The sequence below is a fragment of the Chiloscyllium plagiosum genome, unplaced genomic scaffold (genome assembly GCF_037043375.1).
Source record: "Chiloscyllium plagiosum isolate Xiang-an unplaced genomic scaffold, Cpla_swu_hap1 HiC_scaffold_7, whole genome shotgun sequence".
In the NCBI taxonomy this organism is placed as follows: Eukaryota; Metazoa; Chordata; class Chondrichthyes; order Orectolobiformes; family Hemiscylliidae; genus Chiloscyllium; species Chiloscyllium plagiosum.
This window is the reverse complement of record NW_028270145.1, coordinates 117,380,466-117,404,573: the sequence shown is the minus strand read 5'-3', so window position 1 is coordinate 117,404,573 and position 24,108 is coordinate 117,380,466. Positions and strand designations below refer to the sequence as shown.

General features: G+C 52.7%; 1 protein-coding gene and 1 pseudogene across 1 annotated transcript in view; one reads left to right on the top strand and one right to left on the bottom strand.

The window, feature by feature from the left end:
* Window positions 1–24,108, bottom strand: part of tns1b (tensin 1b) — an 816,333-nt gene that overhangs the window by 499,662 nt on the left and 292,563 nt on the right. The gene's annotated exons all lie outside the window — the stretch shown is intronic.
* The window catches only part of LOC148149684 (uncharacterized), a 95,843-nt pseudogene continuing 87,366 nt past the window's right edge, over window positions 15,632–24,108 (top strand).

The window sequence follows — 24,108 nt, the reverse complement described above, 5'->3', positions numbered from 1 at the left end:
TGTTCTCAGCCAGAACATAGCTTCCTACAAAAAACAAACAAAATCCCGGACTTGGGAACGTGATGGTAATGGCAGGAAGTACCAGCACCATGTGAAATAACAATCTCGCCAGTTGGGAATTTGTGTGTTTCTCATCGAGTGCTGTAATTAATCTTGGCACCGACACTCTAACAGCTAAATTCACTGAAGATAGACAAATGCTACTCTCCGCATTTTACCAACATCATTTCACTGAATTCAACACGAGTAAAGGAACTTCAGCAAGGAACTAACCCCTCCCACAGCCCCCTGTACGTTTCCCCCATCACTGACTCTACCCACACATTCAACAGAGAAACGTAAACATCAGGGCAGCAGGAGGCCATTCAGCCCTTCAAGCCTGTTCTGCTATTCAGTATGATCATGTCTGATCACCCAAACCCAGATCCCTGTTCCTGCTTTCTCCCCATACCCTTTGACCCCTTTAGCCTGAAGAGCTACAATAGGTCTGAGTCTCTCTGACTCATGAAAACATCTTCTCCCTGTCCACTCCATCCAGGTCTGTCAGTTTCCTTTTCTTTTAGAATCCCTACAATATGGAAACAGGCCCTACAGCCCAACAAGTCCTCACTGATCTCCAAACGGTAACCCATTTAGACTTATTCCCCTACCCTATTACCGTACATTTATCCCTGACTAATGCACTTAACACACTTATCCCTGGGCACTATGGGACTATTTAGCACGGCCAATTCACCCTGACCTGCACATCTTTGGACTGTGGGAGGAAACTGGAGCACCTGGAGGAAACCCACGCAGACACAGGGAGAATGTGCAAACTCCACACAGTCAGTCGCCCGAGGCTGGAATCAAACCCGGGTGCCTGGCTACTATGAGGCAGCAGTGCTAACCACTGAGCCACCGTGCCACCCTGATCAATCAGATCCTCCTGACCCTTCTAAATTTAAACTCCATTGCATACAGACCCATAGTCCTCAACTGTTCCTCATATGACAAGGCCTTCATCCCTGGGATTATTCTTGTGAACCTCCTCTGGGCTCCCTCTATGACCAGCAAATCCTTCCTTAGATACGGGGACCAAAACTGCTCACAATGTTCCAGATGCAGTCTGAAAATGTGTTGCTGGAAAAACGCAGCAGGTCAGGCAGCATCCAAGGAGCAGAAGAATTGACGTTTCGGGCATAAGCCCTTCTTCAGGAATGCCCGAAACGTCGATTCTCCTGTTCCCTGGATGCTGCCTGACCTGCTGCGTGTTTCCAGCAACACATTTTCAGCTCTGATCTCCAGCATCTGCAGACCTCACTTTCTCCTCCAGATGTAGTCTGACAAGAACCTTATCCAGCCTCAGCAGTACATCTCTGCCTTTGTATTCTCGCCCTCTTGAACGGAATGCTAACACTGCATTTGCCTTCCTGAGAACCAAACTTGTGTGTTAACCTTAAAAGAATTCTGAACTAGGACTCTCAAGACATCTTGTGCTTTAGAATTCTTAAGCCCTCTGCCCTGTTTAGAAAATTGTCTGTGCCTCTATTCTTCTGACCAAAGTGCATACCCTCACACTTTCCTCCATTGTATTCCATCTGTCACCTCCTTGCCCACTCCCCAGCCTGTCCAAGTCCTTCTGCAGCCTCCCCTCTTCCTCAACATTACCCGTCCCTCCAACTATCTTTGTGTCATCTGCAAACATTGCAACAATGTGCTCAGTTCCTTCGTCCTGATTGTTAATGTATAACGTGAATAATTGTGGTCTGAACACTGACCCCTGCGGGATTCCACGCGTCACCAGCTGCCACCCTGAAAAAGACCCCTTTATCCCCACTCTCTGCCTACTGCCAGTCAGCCAGAAAGATTAAATTCTCTTCCACAGTGGGCTATGGAAGCTCAGTCTTTGAGTTTGTGTAAGAAAGAGATTGATCGATTTCTGATGACCAGTGGGGTTCAGGGTTATGGGTGGGTAACAGGCACTGAAGTGTTCGATCAGCCATGATGGTCTTGAATGGTGGGGAAGGCTCGACTGGATGAATGGACATCTCCTGTCCCTATCTCCTCAATTCCCGACCTAAGGGCTACCAACAGCACATGGAAAACCTACAGCAGCTGTTCAGGAAAGCAGCTCACCCCCACCTTCTCAAGCAGTACCTAGGGATGGGCAATAAATGCTGGGCCCAGCCAATGATGCCCACGTCCTGTGAATGAATAAACAATGAACCTTTGATGTATATCCTGAAAAGTGGGTCAGAGAGAGAGAGCAGCAGCAGCAGAGCTGAAGAAGTCAGCTCACTTTGCAGTAAGGAGCATTCTGTAAGATACCCCAGTTCCTCAATAACCACCACAAGTTCTAACACAGTAAAGAAAGGTTCCAGGTGAATAACTAACTAGTGACAAACTCCCTTTCAGTCAGGTTATCCACTTCAGTCAGAGAAACAGATTTCCTGAGGATTTTTTAAACAGCCAGATGGTGGAGAGGGTAGACATACAAAGAGGTGTGAGTGCCCTTTGGTTTCAATTTGCAATGTTTAGCAAAACAAATATCTCACTGGTCAGCAGAAATGGGTTCAAACTGCACAAGGGTCATTCCGAAAGCCAAGAAAAGTGCTTGACAAAACGTGAAGGCACTAAATTCAACTCCCACAGCCAGTGAGTGTTCAGGAAGATTAAACTAAGCTGCTAATTAGGAATGTTTCCAACGGTTACATCGAAACTCTGCACAGGAAATTCAGCTGCACCATAAATATTACTCTCGAAATAACACAGCTTCCTTCTTTTCATAAACGGAAGGAAATTACATTCTCGTAGCGCCTTTGATGACCCCAGGATGTCCACAGAATAGTACAGCCAATTTTCTGGAATGTAGTTACTGGGTATAATGTAGCAAATGAGGTGAGTTTGTTTGAGCACAGAAAGATCCAAGGAAACAGCAGGTGAACTGCTATCCTGCCTCAGTGATGTTGCTTGGAAGGTAAATATTGCTCAGAATGCGAGGGAGAACTCTTTGGCTGTAAAGACATAGCTTTCGATTTTCCTGTATTTTTGATTGCGGACTGGAATGGGGAAAAGGACTAATTTAAAAACCAAGGGTTGTTGAAAGATTGAAAATCGCACAACACCAGGTTATAGTCCAACAGGTTTAAGTGGAGGCACTGGCTTTCGAAGCACTGCTCCTTCATCAGGTGGCTGTGTTTTGAAACCTGTTGAACTATAACCTGATGTTGTGTGATTTGTAACTTTAAAAGATTGAACACTTTGTAAAAGCAACTTCCCTGCCCCTCATTGTAAGCATTGGTTACACAGCTGCTGGTTCAAGCAGTGTGGAGGGATGGTCTAGTTACAGAGCAGCTGGAGCCAGGGGAGGGGGAGGGCGGTGCTGTGGACAAATGAAGAATCAGCCAGCAACAAGGAGCTGATTGGTCAGTGGATTAGTGACCAGTTATCGATGACAAAGGTCTTCTGCCTGGCAACAACAATGTGATTGGCTCTGGAGCAGGTAAACATTTTGGGTGTTTGAAGGTTTGGGTAGAAGCCATCAGACATGTAGGGGTAAGGAGCTGCTTTCATTCTGCAGCAGAGTCTCTCAGGTCCTGTAGAGAGCCAGTCCTCATCATTTGTTGCAAGCTGTGACGTTTAATTGATAAGATAGAGACCTTTAAACATGTGAAGCAGTTACCTTGTGCCTCTGCAAAATAAAAGGGAAAGTATCTGGGAGAAGAAGATCAAGAGACAGTATTCTAATCAACACAAAGATCAGCTCAGGAAACCCCATGGACAGTGATCTCTAAAGTGGGCAAAAGTGAGGACTGCAGATGCTGGAAACTAGAGGTTAGATCAGGGTGGTGCTGGAAAAGCACAGCAGGACAGGCAGCATCTGAGGAGCAGGAAAATCAACATTTTGGGCAAAAGCCATTCCTGATAAAGGGCTTTTGCCCAAAACGTGGATTTTCCTGCTCATCGGATGGTGCCTGACCTGCTGTGCTTTTCCAGCACCACTCTGATCTAAACAGAGATCACGAAAGTGGCTTCCCAGTCTTTCACTCCACCTCGAACATCCATTTTTAATATGTCTGTGTTTGCCGAGTGGGTGTATTACCAGTGGGTTAGTGTTTAGATAGTAGAATTACATTTGAAACATACAGGTTTCTTAGGGAGCTCAATGGGGAAGATCTTGAGAGGTTGTCTCCCCTTCTGGGAGAGGCTGGGACCAGAGGGTACCATCTCAGAGTAAAAGATAACACAATTAAGACAGAGATGAGAAGGAATTTCTTCTTTCAGAAGGGAGTGAGTCTGTGGAACTGTTGACCACAGAGGGCCGTCATTGAGACTTTAAGGTCATGAAGAACACGGAAGACTGAGAGAGGTTTTTAAATTGGGAAGTGGAATCACTGGTCCTGCGGAAAAGGCAGGAAAGTGGAGTTGAGGATTATCAGATTAGGCATGATCTCACTGAATGGCAGAGCAGACTTAATGGGCCGAACGGCTTCCCTCCACTCCTATGTCTTCTGGTCATAAGCTTGGCACCATCCAGGACAAAACAGCCCAATTGATTGGCATCACACCCGCTCCCTCCACCACCGACGCTCAGTAGCAGCAGTGTGTACCATAATAACATACCTGACACCACCACCTCCACCACCCAAAATGCCTGGTCTATCTTGTGAAAGTTTATCTCTTGTTTACTTTACTCTCAACTGAAAGCACCCATTTTCACACTGCATTTACGCCATTTCATGTCTCCATTTCTCATAGAGTCATAGAGATGTACAACACAGAAACAGACTCTTTGGTCCAACCCGTCCATGCCGACCAGATATCCCAACCCAATCTAGTCCCATCTGCCAAAACCTGGCCCATGTCCCTCCAAGCCCTTCCTATTCATATACACATCCAGATATCTTTTAAGTGTTGCAATTGTACCAGCCTCCACCACTTCCTCTGGCAGCTCATTCCATACACACACCACCCTCTGAGTTAAATTCTTCCAACTCAATAAGAAGCCCCTCTTTGTATCCACTGGGCCTCCACACTACCTGTTCCCAACACCTCTCCTCTGCCTCTGTCAAATATTTCAGACTGGAGACTTTAATTCTCTTTCTCTTGCCACAACTAAAGTTGTTGCATATGTCATTACAACTCCACGACACTGTAACCTTTTTGCTATAAATTGTGTGCCGTATGGTCATGCTCCAGCACCACCTGATGAGGGGGCTGCATCTCTAAAGCTAGTGCTTCCAAATAAACCTGTTGGACTATAATGGAGGCTGGTACAATTGCAACATTTAAGAGGCATCTGAATGGGTATATGAATAGGAAGGGTTTGGAGGGATATGGGCCGGGTGCTGGCAGGTGGGACTAGATTGGGTTGGGATATCTGGTCGGCATGGACAGGTTGGACCGAAGGGTCTGTTTCCATGCTGTACATCTCTATGACTCTATAACCTGGTGTTGTGTGATTTTTAACTCTCTCCACAGATATTGCCAGACCTGCTGAGTTTTTCCAGCAATCTCTGTGTCACAGGATTTATGTTGCCAGCCCACTTCAGTTCCTGTTCAATGGTAACTTCACAGGATATACTATGGTCATAGCCTGGCATCTGTGTGGCGTGAATGTTACTTGTCAGCCCAAGCCTGGAGATTGTCCAGATCTTGTTCCATTTGAACATGGACTGCTCCAGTACCTGAGGAGTGGTGAATAGTGCTGAACATTGTATAATCATCGGGGACCATCCCCACTTCTGACCTTCTGATGGAGGGAAGGTCATTGATGAAGCAGCTGAAGATGGTTGGGTCCAGGACACTCCCCTGAGGGACTCCTGCAGAGATGTCCTGGAGCTGAGATGACTGACCCTCCAACAACCCCCAATACCCACTGACCATAGTTTTACTTGGGCTCTTTGATGCCACACTCGGTTAATATGGCTTTGCTAATAACTAGGAGTAGGAATAGGCCATAGAGCCCCTTGGGTTAGCTCCACTGTTAAATAGGATCATGGCTTATCTTATCATGGTCTCAAAACCAGTTTCCTGCCCACTCTCCATAATCCTTCAAACTGGTATTAATTAAAATCTGTCTATCCCCTCTTAAATTTATTCTCCGACCCTCCAACAGTGCGGCACTCCCTCAGCACTGACCCTCTGACAGTGCAGTACTCACTCAGTACTGACCCTCCGACAGTGCGACACTTCCTCAGTACTGACCCTCCAACAGTGCGGCACTCCCTCAGCTCTGACCCTCTGACAGTGCGGCACTCCCTCAGCACTGACCCTCTGACAGTGCGGCACTCCCTCAGTACTGACCCTCTGACAGTGCGGCACTCCCTCAGTACTGACCCTCCGACAGTGCGACACTTCCTCAGTACTGACCCTCTGACAGTGCGGCACTCCCTCAGCTCTGACCCTCTGACAGTGCGGCACTCCCTCAGTACTGACCCTCTGACAGTGCAACATTCCCTCAGTACTGACCATCCAACAGTGCGACCACTCCCTCAGTACTGACCCTCTGACAGTGCGACCACTCCCTCAGTACTGACCCTCTGACAGTGCGACCACTCCCTCAGTACTGACCCTCCGACAGTGCGGCACTCCCTCAGTACTGACCCTCTGACAGTGCAGTCTCCCTCAGTACTGACCCTCCGACAGTGCGGCACTCCCTCAGTACTGACCCCCTGACAGTGCGGCACTCCCTCAATACTGACCCTCTGACAGTGCGGCACTCCCTCAGTACTGACCCCCTGACAGTGCGGCACTCCCTCAGTACTGACCCTCTGACAGTGCGACGACTCCCTCAGTACTGACCCTCTGACAGTGCGGCACTCCCTCAGTACTGACCCTCTGACAGTGCGACCACTCCCTCAGTACTGACCCTCTGACAGTGCGACCACTCCCTCAGTACTGACCCTCCGACAGTGCGGCACTCCCTCAGTACTGACCCTCCGACAGTGCAGTCTCCCTCAGTACTGACCCTCCGACAGTGCGGCACTCCCTCAGCACTGACCCTCTGACAGTGCGGCACCCCCTCAGTACTGACCCCCTGACAGTGCGGCACTCCTCAATACTGACCCCCTGACAGTGCGGCACTCCCTCAGTACTGACCCCCTGACAGTGCGACCACTCCCTCAGTACTGACCCTCTGACAGTGCGGCACTCCCTCAGTACTGACCCTCTGACAGTGCGACCACTCCCTCAGTACTGACCCTCTGACAGTGCGGCACTCCCTCAGTACTGACCCTCTGACAGTGCGACCACTCCCTCAGTACTGACCCTCCGACAGTGCGGCACTCCCTCAATACTGACCCTCCGACAGTGCAGTCTCCCTCAGTACTGACCCTCCGACAGTGCGGCACCCCCTCAGTACTGACCCCCTGACAGTGCGGCACTCCTCAATACTGACCCCCTGACAGTGCGGCACTCCCTCAGTACTGACCCCCTGACAGTGCGGCACTCCCTCAGTACTGACCCTCTGACAGTGCGGCACTCCCTCAGGACTGACCCTCCGACAGTGCGACACTTCCTCAGTACTGACCCTCTGACAGTGCGGCACTCCCTCAGCTCTGACCCTCCGACAGTGCGGCACTCCCTCAGTACTGACCCTCTGACAGTGCGGCACTCCCTCAATACTGACCCTCTGACAGTGCGGCACTCCCTCAGTACTGACCCTCTGACAGTGCGACCACTCCCTCAGCACTGACCCTCTGACAGTGCGGCACTCCCTCAGTACTGACCCTCCGACAGTGCAGTCTCCCTCAGTACTGACCCTCGAACAGTGCGGCACTCCCTCAGTACTGACCCCCTGACAGTGCGGCACTTCCTCAGTACTGACCCCCTGACAGTGCGGCACTCCCTCAGTACTGACCCTCTGACAGTGCGGCACTCCCTCAGTACTGACCCTCTGACAGTGCAGCACTCCCTCAGCACTGACCCTCTGACAGTGCGGCACTCCCTCAGCACTGGCCCTCTGACAGTGCAGCACTCCCTCAGTACTGACCCTCTGACAGTGCGGCACTCCCTCAGCACTGACCCCCTGACAGTGCGGCACTCCCTCAGTACTGACCCTCTGACAGTGCGGCACTCCCTCAGTACTGACCCTCTGACAGTGCGGCACTCCCTCAGTACTGACCCTCTGACAGTGCGGCACTCCCTCAGCACTGACCCCCTGACAGTGCGGCACTCCCTCAGCACTGACCCCCTGACAGTGCGGCACTCCCTCAGGACTGACCCCCTGACAGTGCGGCACTCCCTCAGTACTGACCCCCTGACAGTGCGGCACTCCTCAATACTGACCCCCTGACAGTGCGGCACTCCCTCAGTAGTGACCCCCTGACAGTGAGGCACTCCCTCAGTACTGACCCTCTGACAGTGTGGCACTCCCTCAGCACTGACCCTCCGACAGTGCGGCACTCCCTCAGTACTGACCCCCTGACAGTGCGGCACTCCCTCAGCACTGACCCTCTGACAGTGCGGCACTCCCTCAGCACTGACCCTCTGACAGTGTGGCACTCCCTCAGTACTGACCCTCTGACATTGCGGCACTCCCTCAGTACTGACTCCCTGACAGTGCGGCACTCCCTCAGCACTGACCCTCCAACAATGCGTTGCTCCCTCAGCACTGACCCTCTGACAGTGCGGCACTCCCTCAGTACTGACCCTCTGACAGTGCGGCACTCCCTCAGTACTGACCCTCCGACAGTGCGACACTTCCTCAGTACTGACCCTCTGACAGTGCGGCACTCCCTCAGCTCTGACCCTCTGACAGTGCGGCACTCCCTCAGTACTGACCCTCTGACAGTGCGGCACTCCCTCAGCTCTGACCCTCTGACAGTGCGGCACTCCCTCAGTACTGACCATCCAACAGTGCGACCACTCCCTCAGTACTGACCCTCTGACAGTGCGACCACTCCCTCAGTACTGACCCTCTGACTGTGCGACCACTCCCTCAGTACTGACCCTCCGACAGTGCGACACTCCCTCAGTACTGACCCTCCGACAGTGCAGTCTCCCTCAGTACTGACCCTCCGACAGTGCGGCACTCCCTCAGTACTGACCCCCTGACAGTGCGGCACTCCCTCAATACTGACCCCCTGACAGTGCGGCACTCCCTCAGTACTGACCCCCTGACAGTGCGGCACTCCCTCAATACTGACCCTCTGACAGTGCGGCACTCCCTCAGTACTGACCCTCTGACAGTGCGACCACTCCCTCAGTACTGACCCTCTGACAGTGCGGCACTCCCTCAGTACTGACCCTCTGACAGTGCGACCACTCCCTCAGTACTGACCCTCTGACAGTGCGACCACTCCCTCAGTACTGACCCTCCGACAGTGCGGCACTCCCTCAGTACTGACCCTCCGACAGTGCAGTCTCCCTCAGTACTGACCCTCCGACAGTGCGGCACTCCCTCAGTACTGACCCCCTGACAGTGCGGCACTCCCTCAGTACTGACCCTTTGACAGTGCGGCACTCCCTCAGTACTGACCCTCCGACAGTGCGACACTTCCTCAGTACTGACCCTCTGACAGTGCGGCACTCCCTCAGCTCTGACCCTCTGACAGTGCGGCACTCCCTCAGTACTGACCCCCTGACAGTGCGGCACTCCCTCAATACTGACCCTCTGACAGTGCGGCACTCCCTCAGTACTGACCCTCTGACAGTGCGACCACTCCCTCAGTACTGACCCTCTGACAGTGCGACCACTCCCTCAGTACTGACCCTCCGACAGTGCAGTCTCCCTCAGTACTGACCCTCCGACAGTGCGGCACTCCCTCAGTACTGACCCCCTGACAGTGCGGCACTCCCTCAGTACTGACCCGACAGTGCGGCACTCCCTCAGTACTGACCCCCTGACAGTGCGGCTCTCCCTCAGTACTGACCCTCTGACAGTGCAGCACTCCCTCAGTACTGACCCTCTGACAGTGCAGCACTCCCTCAGCACTGACCCCCTGACAGTGCGGCACTCCCTCAGCACTGACCCTCTGACAGTGCGGCACTCCCTCAGCACTGACCCACTGACAGTGCGGCACTCCCTCAGTACTGACCCCCTGACAGTGCGGCACTCCCTCAGTACTGACCCTCTGACAGTGCGGCACTCCCTCAGCACTGACCCTCTGACAGTGCGGCACTCCCTCAGCACTGACCCTCTGACAGTGCAGCACTCCCTCAGCACTGACCCTCTGACAGTGCGGCACTGCCTCAGCACTGACCCCCTGACAGTGCGGCACTCCCTCAGTACTGACCTTCTGGCAGTGCGGCACTCCCTCAGTACTGACCCTCTGACAGTGTGGCACTCCCACAGTACTGACCCTCTGACAGTGCGGCACTCCCTCAGCACTGACCCCCTGACAGTGCGCCACTCCTTCAGCACTGACCCCCTGACAGTGCGGCACTCTCTCAGCACTGACCCTCTGACAGTGCGGCACTCCCTCAGCACTGACCCCCTGACAGTGCGGCACTCCCTCAGTACTGACCCCCTGACAGTGCGGCACTCCCTCAGTACTGACCCTCTGACAGTGCAGCACTCCCTCAGCACTGACCCTCTGACAGTGCGGCACTCCCTCAGCACTGACCCTCTGACAGTGCAGCACTCCCTCAGCACTGACCCTCTGACAGTGCGGCACTGCCTCAGCACTGACCCCCTGACAGTGCGGCACTCCCTCAGTACTGATCCTCTGGCAGTGCGGCACTCCCTCAGTACTGACCCTCTGACAGTGTGGCACTCCCACAGTACTGACCCCCTGACAGTGCGGCACTCCCTCAGCACTGACCCCCTGACAGTGCGGCACTCCCTCAGGACTGACCCCCAGACAGTGCGGCACTCCCTCAGTACTGACCCACTGACAGTGCGGCACTCCTCAATACTGACCCCCTGACAGTGCGGCACTCCCTCAGTACTGACCCCCTGACAGTGCGGCACTCCCTCAGTACTGACCCTCTGACAGTGTGGCACTCCCTCAGCACTGACCCCCTGACAGTGCGGCACTCCCTCAGTACTGACCCTCCGACAGTGCGGCACTCCCTCAGTACTGACCCCCTGACAGTGCGGCACTCCCTCAGTACTGGCCCCCTGACAGTGCGGCACTCCCTCAGTACTGACCCCCTGACAGTGCGGCACTCCCTCTGTACTGACCCTCTGACAGTGCGGCACTCCCTCAGTACTGACCCCCTGACAGTGCGGCACTCTCTCAATACTGACCCCCTGACTGTGCGGCACTCCCTCAGCACTGACCCTCTGACAGTGCGGCACTCCCTCAGTACTGACCCTCTGACAGTGCGGCACTCCCTCAGTACTGACCCTCCGACAGTGCAGCACTCCCTCAGCACTGACCCTCCGACAGTGCGGCACTCCCTCAGCACTGACCCCCTGACAGTGCGGCACTCCCTCAGCACTGACCCCCTGACAGTGCGGCACTCCCTCAGCACTGACCCCCTGACAGTGCGGCACTCCCTCAGCACTGACCCCCTGACAGTGCGGCACTCCCTCAGCACTGACCCTCTGACAGTGCGGCACTCCCTCAGCACTGACCCTCTGACAGTGCGGCACTCCCTCAGTACTGACCCCCTGACAGTGCGGCACTCCCTCAGCACTGACCCTCTGACAGTGCGGCACTCCCTCAGCACTGACCCTCTGACAGTGTGGCACTCCCTCAGTACTGACCCTCCGACAGTGCGGCACTCCCTCAGCACTGACCCTCCGACAGTGCGGCACTCCCTCAGCACTGACCCTCTGACAGTGCGGCACTCCCTCAGTACTGACCCTCTGACAGTGTGGCACTCCCTCAGTACTGACCCTCCGACAGTGCGGAACTCCCTCAGCACTGACCCTCCGACAGTGCGGCACTCCCTCAGCAGTGACCCTCTGACAGTGCGGCACTCCCTCAGCACTGACCCTCTGACAGTGCGGCACTCCCTCAGCACTGACCCCCTGACAGTGCGGCACTCCCTCAGCACTGACCCCCTGACAGTGCGCTACTCCCTCAGCCCTGACCCCCTGACAGTGCGGCACTCCCTCAGCACTGACCCCCTGACAGTGCGACCACTCCCTCAGTACTGACCCCCTGACAGTGCGGCACTCCCTCAGCACTGACCCTCTGACAGTGCGGCACTCCCTCAGTACTGACCCTCTGACAGTGCGGCACTCCCTCAGTACTGACCCTCTGACAGTGCGGCACTCCCTCAGTACTGACCCTCTGACAGTGCGGCACTGCCTCAGCACTGACCCTCCGACAGTGCGGCACTCCCTCAGTACTGACCCTCTGACAGTGCGGCACTCCCTCAGTACTGACCCTCTGACAGTGCGGCACTCCCTCAGCACTGACTCTCTGACAGTGCGGCACTCCCTCAGCACTGACCCCCTGACAGTGCGGCACTCCCTCAGCACTGACCCTCTGACAGTGCGGCACTCCCTCAGTACTGACCCTCTGACAGTGCGGCACTCCCTCAGTACTGACCCTCTGACAGTGCGGCACTCCCTCAGTACTGACCCTCTGACAGTGCGGCACTCCCTCAGTACTGACCCTCTGACAGTGCGGCACTCCCTCAGCACTGACCCTCCGACAGTGCGGCACTCCCTCAGTACTGACCCTCTGACAGTGCGGCACTCCCTCAGTACTGACCCTCTGACAGTGCGGCACTCCCTCAGCACTGACCCTCTGACAGTGCGGCACTCCCTCAGCACTGACCCTCTGACAGTGCGGCACTCCCTCAGCACTGACCCCCTGACAGTGCGGCACTCCCTCAGCACTGACCCTCTGACAGTGCGGCACTCCCTCAGTACTGCACATCTGACAGTGCGGCACTCCCTCAGCACTGACCCCCTGACAGTGAGGCACTCCCTCAGCACTGACCCTCTGACAGTGTGGCACTCCCTCAGTACTGTACATCTGACAGTGCCGCACTCCCTCAGCACTGACCCTCTGACAGTGAGGCACTCCCTCAGCACTGACCCTCTGACAGTGTGGCACTCCCTCAGCACTGACCCTCTGACAGTGCGGCACTCCCTCAGCACTGACCCTCTGACAGTGTGGCACTCCCTCAGCACTGACCCTCTGACAGTGCGGCACTCCCTCAACACTGACCCTCTGACAGTGTGGCACTCCCTCAGCACTGACCCTCTGACAGTGCGGCACTCCCTCAACACTGACCCTCTGACAGTGCGGCACTCCCTCAGCACTGACCCTCCGACAGTGCGGCACTCCCTCAGCACTGACCCTCTGACAGTGTGGCCCTCCCTCAGCACTGACCCTCTGACAGTGTGGCCCTTCCTCAGCACTGACCCTCTGACAGTGCGGCACTCCCTCAGCACTGACCCTCCGACAGTGTGGCACTCCCTCAGCACTGACCCTCTGACAGTGCGGCACTCCCTCAGCACTGACCCTCCGACAGTGTGGCACTCCGTCAGCACTGACCCTCTGACAGTGCGGCACTCCCTCAGCACTGACCCTCCGACAGTGTGGCACTCCCTCAATACTGACCCTCTGACAGTGCGGCACTCCCTCAGTACTGACCCTCCGACAGTGCGGCACTCCCTCAGTTCTGACCCTCCGACAGTGCGGCACTCCCTCAGTACTGACCCTCCGACAGTGTGGCACTGTGTGTATTTGGGGTTTGTTTTGAGTATATTCCTATGACATTAGGAGCTGGTGGATCAGGCGTGTCATGGTCAATGTTGATGTGCGTGCTGGAACATGGAGATAAACTAATCACTGAGTGCTCGCTGCTGCAAGGCGATTGGTCATTGGATGCCAAGCCAATATTCCCTCCAGGAAATATCCATCACCTCTCCACATTATAAACACACAAATTACTTTCCTGAACTGCAGCCAACAACTTTCATGTTCACTTTTTCGAACCAGCTATAACTCATGCCAATTGCATGATCAGTACACGAGACTTCACTCTGCCTCAGGAATGTAAGGTTCACTTTCTCAACTCTGTGCCAACCCCAACAAAACACACAGCATCACCTTTATTTGCACCTTGATCAATTGTAATCGTTTTCCAAGTGGACATAACTGTCTGCACATCCTAACCTTGGAGATACTGAATGTGAGCCATCACCCTGAACCATTGCTGCCTTCTGATCAATAATAGGCAGGCAGGAGGCTGGGGGAACACAGCAAGGCAGGCAGCATCAGGAGGGACAGGCAGGAGGCTGGGGGAACACAGCGAGGCAGGCAGCATCAGGAGGGACAGGCAGGAGGCTGGGGGAACACAGCGAGGCAGGCAGCATCAGGAGGGACAGGCAGGAGGCTGGGGGAACACAGCGAGGCAGGCAGCATCAGGAGGGACAGGCAGGAGGCTGGGGGAACACAGCAAGGCAGGCAGCATCTGGAGGTGGAGAAGTTGACATTTCAGAGCAGAAGGGTTACACCCGAAACGGCCACTTCTCCAACTCCTGATGCTGCCTGCCTCACTGTGTTCCCCCAGCCTCCTGCCTATCCCTCCTGATGCTGCCTGCCTCGCTGTGTTCCCCCAGCCTCTTGCCTGTCCCTCCTGATGCTGCCTGCCTCGCTGTGTTCCCCCAGCCTCCTGCCTGTCCCTCCTGATACTGCCTGCCTTGCTTAATTCCCCCAGCCTCCTGCCTGTCCCTCCTGATGCTGCCTGCCTTGCTGTGTTCCCCCAGCCTCCTGCCTGTCCCTCCTGATGCTGCCTGCCTTGCTGTGTTCCCCCAGCCTCCTGCCTGTCAGTTTTGGATTCCAGGATCTGCAGTATTTTTTGTCCATAGCCTTGTGTACAGTGAAAGTTCTGTGACAAGTCTCTCCTTTGAAGGAATTCTTGGATATCCAGCCAACGGTGAATGAGAAACAGTGCCCTCGTCTCAAAGTCAGGATCGGCACAACCGTGAAATGAAGGGACTCCAATAGGTTTTGCTGCCCCTCTCCTCCCTGGGCTGAGTGATGGGCTTGGGTATAGTGTATTGTTCCTCTGGAAGGTCTTGTGGGCAATCCTGGCTGTGCTGGTGGTGGGGAGAAAGTGAGGACTGCAGATGCTGGAGAAGGGCTTATGCCCGAAACGTCGATTCTCCTGTTCCCTGGATGCTGCCTGACCTGCTGCGCTTTACCAGCAACACATTTTCAGCTATGCTGGTGGTGGACAGAGTTTGTGACTGAGCGGTAACTCAGATGGAATGCTCTGGCTTCAATCATGTTTTCAGAGGTTGTTGTGTCTGGACTCAGCCAACTGTACGGTGAGTTCACCATCACACTCCTGACGGGAAACTTTGAGGCAATGAAGTGGTCAGATGGTTGACCACAGCTTCCAGTCCAGCCTCCCTCTGACCTGGTCTTACAGTCACAGTGTGAATCCGGTTGAGGTCCTGATCTCTCTCTCTCTCTCTCTCTCTTTCTCTGCCTATTGACAGTCTTGTGATACAGCTTCACTCAATGTGTTCCTCATTCCTGTGGCCAGACTGTCTGATACATCCCACTGCACACCGCTCAATCACAGGGACAGCAGAGATGGATCCAGGATGATGTTCGTCCACCTCAAAAACACGGGGTTAATGTGAAATTCAACAAGGAGTTGGGAACTCCTTGTATCCCATGGGATCTGATTTTATCCTAACAGTCTGATTGGGAGAGATCATCAGAAATAGGAACCAGAGAAGACCATTTGGCCCCTTCAGCCTGTTCCACCATTCAATAGGATCATGGCGATCCGACATTGTCCACCTTCCTTTGACTCCCCGACTGATCAAGAATCTCTCCCTGTCTCAGCGTTACATATCCACGCGGATACTGCCCCCACAGCTCCCAGTGGTAAGGAGTTCCAAAGACTCCCAACCCTCTGAGAGAACAAATTCCTTCTTATCTCAGTGTGAAATTGATGCTCCATTAGCAATTGTACTGACACACTGAGGGGGGGGTGACATGAACGATGAAGACAGATTTAGTGCCATTATTAATTCATTTAACACATGGGACGGTGGACTGAGACTTCACAAGTCGCCAGCAACACCAAAAACCTTTCTGTTCCACCACAGGCCATGGCAGCATCATGTGACTTAGTCAATAATCTCCATCCCCAAACAAACAGTCCAGAGATCCAATGTCAAACACACTGAAGTATATAAACCAGGAGGGAACTGCTTCAATCAGAAATACAGGCAAACAGCCAGATTATCAGACTGCATCAGCACTGACTGAGCACAAAGAAAACGTGCCAACCAAGACAAGCCCAGCCCCATATGTTACTGCACTCACAGAAACTGGGGAGAATCTTAATGATCCTCCAGACAGGTTTCTCAACACTTAGTCCCAGATAAACTATACAACAAGGGTAGTGACGAGGCAGGGAATCGTTCCCCAACTGTCACTGGGGTACACACACACACACTGACTCTCAATGGGGTACACTCCCACACACACACACATACTGACTCTCACTGGGGTACACACCCACACACACTGACTCTCACTGGGGTACACTCCCACACACACTGACTCTCAATGGGGTACACTCCCACACACACTGACACTCACTGGGGTACACTCCCACACACACTGACTCTCAATGGGGTACACTCCCACACACACTGACTCTCACTGGGGAACAGTCCCACACACACTGTCTCTCACTGGGGTACACTCCCTCACACTGACTCTCACTGGGGTACACTCCCTCACACACTGACTCTCACTGGGGTACAGTCCCACACACACCGACCCTCACTGGGGTACAGTCCCACACACACTGACCCTCACTGGGGTACACTCCCACACACACTGACTCTCACTGGGGTACAGTTCCACACACACTGTCTCTCACTGGGGTACACTCCCACACACTGACTCTCACTGGGGTACAGTTCCACACACACTGTCTCTCACTGGGGTACACTCCCACACACTGACTCTCACTGGGGTACAGTCCCACAGACACTGACACTCACTGGGGTACAGTCCCACACACACGTCTCTCACTGGGGTACACTCCCTCACACTGACTCTCACTGGGGTACACTCCCTCACACACTGACTCTCACTGGGGTACAGTCCCACACACACCGACCCTCACTGGGGTACAGTCCCACACACACTGACCCTCACTGGGGTACACTCCCACACACACTGACTCTCACTGGGGTACAGTTCCACACACACTGTCTCTCACTGGGGTACACTCCCACACACACTGACTCTCACTGGGGTACAGTCCCACAGACACTGACACTCACTGGGGTACAGTCCCACACACAATGACCCTCACTGGGTTTCAGTCCCACACACACTGACCCTCACTGGGGTACACTCCCACACACACTGACTCTCACTGGGGTACACTCCCACACAAACTGACTCTCACTGGGGTACAGTCCCCACACACTGACTCTCACTGGGGTACACTCCCACACACACTGTCCCTCACTGGGGAACAGTCCCACACATACTGACTCTCACTGGGGTACAGTCCCACACACACACTGACTCTCACTGGGGTACACTCCCACACACACACTGACCCTCACTGGGGTACACTCCCACACACACTGACCCTCACTGGGGTACACTCCCTCACACACTGACTCTCACTGGGGTACAGTCCCACACACACCGACCCTCACTGGGGTACAGTCCCACACACACTGACTCTCACTGGGGTACACTCCCACACACACTGACTCTCACTGGGGTACAGTCCCTCACACACTGTCTCTCACTGGGGTACACTCCCACACACACTGACTCTCACTGGGGAACAGTCCCACACACACTGTCTCTCACTGGGGTACACTCCCACACACACTGACTCTCACTGGGGTACACTCCCACACACACTGACTCTCACTGGGGTACACTCCCACACACACTGACTCTCACTGGGGAACAGTCCCACACACACTGTCTCTCACTGGGGTACACTCCCACACACACCGACCCTCAGTGGGGTACAGTCCCACACACACTGACCCTCACTGGGGTACACTCCCACACACACTGACTCTCACTGGGGTACAGTTCCACACACACTGTCTCTCACTGGGGTACACTCCCACACACACTGACTCTCACTGGGGAACAGTCCCACACACACTGACTCTCACTGGGGTACACTCCCACACACACTGACTCTCACTGGGGCACAGTCCCACACACACTGACTCTCACTGGGGAACAGTCCCACACACACTGTCTCTCACTGGGGTACACTCCCTCACACTGACTCTCACTGGGGCACAGTCCCACACACACTGACTCTCACTGGCGTACAGTCCCACACACACTGTCTCTCACTGGGGTACACTCCCTCACACTGACTCTCACTGGGGCACAGTCCCACACACACTGACTCTCACTGGGGAACAGTCCCACACACACTGTCTCTCACTGGGGTACACTCCCTCACACTGACTCTCACTGGGGTATACTCCCACACACACTGACTCTCACTGGAGTACACTCCCGCACACACTGACCCTCACTGGGGTATACTCCCACACTGACGTTCTCTGGGGTACACATTCACATAATTGTGACCAAAGGCCATTCAGTCTATTGTTTCTGGCTCTCCAACTGAGCACTTCACTTTGAGACGTTCTCCTGTCTCTCCCTGTAACCCTGCACATTGCTCTTCCCTGGATAACTGTCTCATTGACTTTCCCGTGTCCTGACTGACCTTTCCTCCACCAGACTCTCAGTTTGGGTCTTCTGGCCTTACTGTTCCCAGTGTCTTTAATCTGTCCCCTTTGTTTTGTAGTCCTTTTCCAGGACACGGTAGTTTCTCCCTGTTTATACCACCCAGCCACTCGTGATTTGGTAAGCTTAATCAAATCTCCCCTCAGCTTCTTCTTCCCCAAAAACACTCTCAACTCCTCCAATTTATCTTCCAGATGGAAATTCCTCATGTCTGGAAACATCACGATCACCTCTCTCTCTCTTTCTCTCCCTCCCTCTGTCTCTCTCCCTCGCTCTGTCTCTCCCTCTCTCTCTCTCTCTCTCTCTCTCCCTCGTCTTTACAGAAGCATTCTCTCTCACCTTTCCTTCCACAGCAATGGACGCCTCCTCCAGTGTTTGCAGGAAGTATACTGTTGTCCAATTTCTGTGAGGAACTAAATTAGCTCCACATTCTCTCTACTCTTGCTCTCCCTCTATGCTGCTGCAATTTGCCTGAAGACGACAGGATCTTACCTTGCTGCAGAGATGATTTCTCTCTGAACTCGGCACCTGCTCAGAGGAAATCTGCTTTGTGTCTTGCTCCCAGTTCCTGTCTGTCCTCTCAATGATTTATCACAAGCCAACCTTTAATGCTCTGCTTGCATCCAATTTGTCTTTAATAATGCATGATAGACCATTAGCTGTGTTCTGGAACTTTCGCCAGTGTCAATTCTTTTGATGTTTCCGCCAATGCAGAGAGTGAGATAAGTTTTGGTTTTAGTTTTGGCTTGATGCTGAGCTGCTTCGTTGACCCGCCGTTATCGGACAATGCCTGACAGAGTGATGCCGAGTGGTGGCACATGCCCTTCCTCAGATGGGAAAGCACAATCCTGTCTCCACAAGGTCCAAACCAGTGAGCCTGAGATTGTCCGCAGCTCCATGAGAGATGGACAATTGACAGAAATAGCCAGGGAAGTGGAGTATGGGAGTACCAACAAGGATCCCTGCTCCTGACCAACATTCAATGCTGACATTTCTGATGGAGAGCATGTGTTTGCAAATAACAAAGAACAAAGAAAATTTACAGCCCAGGAACAGGCCCTTCGGCCCTCCAATCCTGAGCCAACCCAAATCCAGTCTAAACCTGTCGGCCAATTCCTAAGCATCTGTATCCCTCTGCTCCCCACCTACACATGCATCTGTCCAGACGCATCTTAAATGAATCTACCGTGCCTGCCTCTACCACCTCTGCTGATAACGCGTTCCAGACGCCCACCACCCTCTGTGTGAAGTACTTGTTGCGTGCATCCCCCTTAAACTTTCCACCTCTCACTTTGAAAGCATGACCTCTCGTTATTGAATCCTTCAGCCTGGGAAAAAGCTTGTCTCTATCCACCCTGTCTATACCCTTCATGATTTTGTAAACCTCAATCAGGTTCCCCCTCAGTCTCCGTTTTTCTAATGAAAATAAACCTAACCTACTCAACCTCTCTTCATAGCGAGCACCTTCCATACCAGGCAACATCCTCGTAGACCTTCTCTGCACCCTCTCCAAAGCATCCACATCCTTTTGGTAATGTGGCGACCAGAACTGTACACAGTATTCTAAATGTGGCTGGACCAATGTCTTGTACAATTTTAACATGACCTGACAGCTCTTATACTCAATACCCCGTCCGATGAAGCCAAGTATACCATATACCTTCTTGACCACTCTATCCACCTGTGCAGCAACCTTCAGGGTACAATGGACCTGCACTCCCAGATCTCTCTGCCCATCAACTTTTCCCAAGGCTCTTCCAATTACAGTATAATTTGCTCTAGAATTAGACTTCCCAAAGTGCATCACCTCACATTTGTCTGGATTGAGCTCCATCTGCCACCTTTCCGCCCAACTCTCCAGTCTATCTATATCCTCCTGTATTCTCTGACAGTCCCTTATGCTTTCTGCTACTCCACCAATCTTCGTGTCATCTGCAAACTTGCTGATCATACCAACAGTGCCCTCTTCCAGATCATTTATGTACATTACAAACAACAGTGGCCCCAACACTGACCCCTGTGGAACACCACTGGTCACCTTTCTCCATTTCGAGAAACTCCCTTCAACTACTACTCTCTGTCTCCTGTTGCTCAACCAGTTCTTTATCCACCTAGCTGGAACACCCTGCACACCATGTGACTTCACTTTCTCCATTAGTCTACCATGGGGAACCTTATCAAACACCTTACTAAAGTCCATGTATATGACATCAACAGCCCTTCCTTCATCTATCAACTTGGTCACTTCCTTGAAGAACTCTATTAAGTTGGTAAGGCACGATCTCCCCCACACAAAACCATGTTGCCTATCACTGATAAGCCCATTCTTTTCTAAATATAAATAGATCCTATCCCTCGATACCTTCTCCAGCAACTTTCCCACCACCGACGTCAGGCTCACTGGTCTGTAGTTACCCGGAATATCCCTACTACCCTTCTTGTACAGGGGGACAACATGAACAACCCTCCAGTCCTCCAGCACCTCACCTGTATTTAAGGCTGCCACAAAGATAGCTGTCAGGGCCCCAGCTATTTCCTCTCTCGCCTCCCTCAGCAACCTGGGATAGATCCCATCCGGTCCTGGGGATTTGTCCACCTTAATAACCTCTAGCCAACCCAACACATCCTCTCTACTTATGTCAAGGTGATCCAGACTAATCAAACGTTTATCTCTAATCTCAACATTCATCATGTCCCTCTCCTCAGTGAACACTGATACAAAGTAATCATTCAGAATCTCACCCATTCTCTCAGGTTTGACACACAGCCTTCCTTCGTTATCCTTTAGTGGACCAATCCTTTTTCTAGTTACCCACTTGCTTCTTATATAAGAATAAAATGCTTTGGGATTCTCCTTAATTCTGCTCACTAAAGCTAATTCATGACCCCTTTTAGCCCGCTTGATTCCTTGTTTAAGACTGGTCCTACTCTCCCGATATTCCTCCAGGGCCCGTTCTGTTCTTAGCTGCTTGGACCTTATGTACACTTCCCTTTTCCTCTTGGCTAGTCGTACAATTTCTGCTGTCATCCACGGTTCACGAATCTTGCCCTTCCTATCCTTTGCCTTCAACGGGACATGCCTATCCTGCACTACCGTTAACCGATCTTTGAAAGCCTCCCACATCTCAAATGTCGACTTCCCTTCAAATAGCTGTGTCCAATCCACAATTCCCAGCTCCTGTCTAATTTTGGTATAACTGGCCTTGGCCCAGTTTAGTACTCTTCCCTTAGGACCACTCTCTTCTTTATCTCCGAGTATTCTAAAACTTACAGAATTGTGGTCACTGTTCCCAAAGAAATCCCTCACCACAACTTCTACCACCTGTCCTGGCTCATTCCCCAGTGCCAGGTCCAATATGGCCCCTTCCGTCATTGGACTATTGACATACTGCTCTAGAAAACTCTCCTGGACGCTTCGTACAAATTCTACCCCATCCAGACCTCTGATACTAAGTGTATCCCAGTCAATGTTGGGAAAATTAAAGTCTCCCATCACCACTTACCCTATTACCTCTATATCTTTCCATAATCTGTTTACCTGTTTGTTCTTCTACCTCACGCTCACTGTTAGGAGGACTGTAATACAGCCCCAACAATGTAACTACACCCTTCTTATTTCTCAGCTCCACCCATAATGCCTCACTACCCAAGATCGCCATAGTGTCCTCCTTTAGCACAGCCGTGATATTTCCCTGGCCAGCAATGCACTCCACCCTCCCCTTTTACTTCCTTCCCTGTCCTGTCTGAAGTGTCTATATCCTGGAACATTTAGTTGCCAATCATCATGCCCTTCCTTCAACCAAGTCTCTATGACTGCAATAACGCCATACTCCCAGCCACCAATCCAAGCCCTAAGTTCATCTGCCTTACCCACTATACTCCTTGCATTAAAGTAGATGCATTTCATGCCACTATGTTTTTTTGCGCTTATCTGCTCTCTGTCTATTATTCCCTTTATTAATGTTATCTTCATAATTCTTACAGTCTCCAGTCTCCAACTCGCTGCCGACTTGTTTTCTCTTCTGGTCCCCAGTCCCCTGCCACATTAGTTTAAAACCTCCCCAACAGCAGGAGCAAAAACCCCCCCAAGGACATTGGTTCCAGTCTGGTTCAGATGTAGACCGTCCATTTTGTAATAGTCCCACCTTCCCCAGAACCGGTCCCAATGTCCAACAAATCTGAACCCCTCCCTCCGACACCATCTCTCAAGCCACGCGTTCATCCTGCCGATTTTTTCATTTCTACGCTGGCGAGCACGTGGCACTGGTAGTACTCCCCAGACCACTACCTTCGAGGTCCTCCTCTTTAACTTCTCTCCTAGCTCCCTGAATTCTTCTTTCAGGACCTCATCTCGTTTTCTACTTCTATCGTTAGTGCCTGCATGCACCAAGCCAACTGGCTGTTCACCCTCCCCTTTTAGAATGCTCTGCAGCCGATCGGTGACATCCCTGACCCGAGCACCATACCTTCCGGGAGTCCCATTTTCGGCCACAGAACCGCCTATCTACTTCCCTCACAATAGAATCCCCTATGACCATGGCCCTACGAGTCTTTTTCCCACCCTCCTGAACAGCAGTGCCCGCCACGGTGCCATGATCTTTACAACTGCTGCCCTCCCCTGGTGAGCCATCTCCCCCAACAGTATCCAAAACGGTACACCTGTTTTGGAGGGAGATGACCGCAGGAGACACCTGCACTGCCTTCCTACTCTTCTTCTGTCTTTTGGTCACCCATTCACTCTGTCCCTCAGCAATCCTAACCTGTGGTATGACCAGTTCACTAAACGTGCTATCCACAACCCCCCCAGCATCACGGATGCTCCACAGTGAGTCCATCCACAGCTCCAGAGCCGTCATACGGTCAAACAAGAGCTGCGGCTGGACACACTTCCTGCAAGTCTATGAGTCAGGAAGGTCAGACAGGTTTGTGCTTTTCTGCCCAGGCATGTATATTTGTTGCTTCTTCATGAGTATCACTGGCTGGTTCAGTATAGTTGTTGCCCATTCTTAATTGTCCAGAGGGCAATTAAGAGCCACCCACATTGCAGTGGGTCTGGAGTCACACGTAGGACAGACCCAGGTGAGAATATAAGGACTAGGAGTGGGAGGAGTCCATCTGACTCCTCAAATCTGTTCCACTATTCAATAAAAGGTCATGGTTGATCTTTTCGTGGCCTCAGCTCCACCTCCCATCCTTTATTCCAGTAATTCCTTTACGGTTCAAAAATCTATCTTTGTTTTAAAAACATTCAGTGAGGTAGCCCCAGCTGTTTCACTGGGCAGGGAATCTCACAGATTCACAACCCTCTGGGTGAAGAGGTTCCTCCTCAGCTCAGTCCGAAATCTGCTCCCCCTTATTTTGAGGCCATGTGCCCTGGTTTGAGTTTCACCCGCCAGTGGAAACAACCTCCCTGCTTCTATCGCATCTACTTCCTTCATCATAAGATACCCCCCTCATTCTTCTAACCTCCCAGTCTACTCAATCTTTCCAG